The sequence below is a fragment of the Homalodisca vitripennis genome, unplaced genomic scaffold, assembly GCF_021130785.1.
Source record: "Homalodisca vitripennis isolate AUS2020 unplaced genomic scaffold, UT_GWSS_2.1 ScUCBcl_1202;HRSCAF=4522, whole genome shotgun sequence".
Taxonomy (NCBI): Eukaryota; Metazoa; Arthropoda; class Insecta; order Hemiptera; family Cicadellidae; genus Homalodisca; species Homalodisca vitripennis.
Window position 1 is genome coordinate 60,801 of NW_025777403.1, and position 2,281 is coordinate 63,081.

Here is a 2,281-nt window from a genome sequence, read left to right on the forward strand (position 1 = left end):
CCAATTCCAAATATAAGACAATTCAAATTTGTCATATCTCAAGAATGTTAAATGGTGACATACGATAAATTATATATATATATATATATATATATATATATATATATATATATATATATATATATATATATATATATATAATTGTATTATATCGTTTTATTAGAGGCCCGATTGCATTCACATTACAATCAAAATGTGTTTCCGCCATCGGTTTAACGTGTTTTAATTGTATAATAAACTTTTACGACAACACAATATTGTAATATATTACTACAGGATGTCTAAGTTATATGTTGATTTATTTGAAATATATATTACAAATACTACTAAACCTAAATTCAAATACCTATATATCCTCATGAGATTTAAAAATACCTTCACTTGTTCTGTCTTCACGAATGTGGTCTTATAAAACAATAATCCTAAATATAATATAAAAATATAAAATAAAAAGTAATAATATGTTTAAAAAAAAGTCAATAATACGTATTCAAACCTGCCTAACCGCATTTAAATTGAGTTTTTATTTTTTAAATATTGTTTTATCTCGAAGCACATGTTACAACACCTACTTATTTCTGATACGCTTTACTATAATTGTGATATAATGTTTGACATTGTGACGAGGTTTGTTATATCGCTCTCCAGTTCAATATTACTTAATTTTTACATCTTATAATTATCTAAGTCATTAAAATTTATAATCGTCAAAAAAACACTAAATTCAACCGTCTCGTTAAATCTTAAAAGCACGAATTATTAGAAGATTATATTGACTTTAATAACTGTCTGATAATCTACTCAAAAGCACGTCCTGTGAGCGACGGAGCCACTATTCATTATATCTCTTCCTGGAACAATCTTCTATTGCTTCTACTTGTATCTCATTTGTTTCAGGATATTAATAGTTGGATATTATAACATGGTTTGCTGTTTCTTTGTGTTTTTATTTTTGAGTCCGACAATAACAGAAAAATTGCTATCGCATTATGGCTTTTATAAATAATCTCAATAGATATATAACCATTTAATATACATTAATGTGTTACAATACCAATACGTTGCAATTAATTGCTTTATTGGTAAGACTATATTAGATTATATAATAAAGTGTTGTTCGTTAGTAGTGTTATTTTGTTTATTTGATATAAACTTTATTAATATTGTTTGTAGCACACAAGAGAAATAATTTGTATTGCTGTTTAATATTAATTTTGATTTAACGTTATGGTATGTATTGTTTTTTTTACATATTTTAATTTGTGGATCAGTATGCTTAATCGGTAAGGTAATGCCTAATTGGTATGATAGGACAGGCCAGTGGTTCATGTGAAGAGAACAACATACCCGCACCGTGCCCGACACGTGAGTCGGGTGGAAGAATTACAGCGCATTTTTCAACCTGTCGGGCCGCACAGTCACCGATACGTGAAGTTTGAATTTTGACGGGCACGGTGCGGTCTAAAAGCGGCATCAGTCATGGATATAGAGACATTTACTAAAAAAGTGAGAAAGCGGTTTTTTACAGTCAACTAGTAATGATTTCTTACTGCGCTACAATTACTACAAAATACATACGATGACATTAAAAATGGTTTTGTTCATACAAAATTATAAAATATGTACCTTAGTGAATTTAGAGCAATTAAAATAAAATAATTTATAATATAATTTTTTCATTACGATTTTTCAAGATTAGTTATTTTGCACAAACCTATATTTATTTTATACGTATTGAAATTACTTGTCAACATTCTATCCTGTATTTTGTAGGGCTTAGATTAAAAATGATTCCTTGACCTTTCATATTTATTTTATTCTTCAAACTACAGTAGTCTTAAAATTAAAAATATTTTATTTTCAGTCATAAGGTTTGAAAGTATGAAAAAATATTGTACTCTAGTAAATATTTTACAAATATTTACTTGTGTTAGACCTACTAGTTATAGTAAACAATTACTAATTATCTACATTTTTACTTGCGTAACATATTAGTAAGTATCTATAATTTTAAAATCCAAAAGAAACATCTTCACAGTAACCTATCCGGGCCCGCACCGACACTCGTTGTTTTACCTTACTCCTTGTCTAAAAGGAGGTTGTAGGTAGCTAATTTGCACGGCAGATGATACTAAAGAAGAATAAACCACAAAGGGACATCTAGTGGGTATATACCGCTGTCATCGAGCAGAGAAAACAGAATCAGTGTTTGCTAGAGACAACACTATGACAACATTGGAACTGATAAGCGAGACACATGACAGTCCCTGGAGCCCTGTTA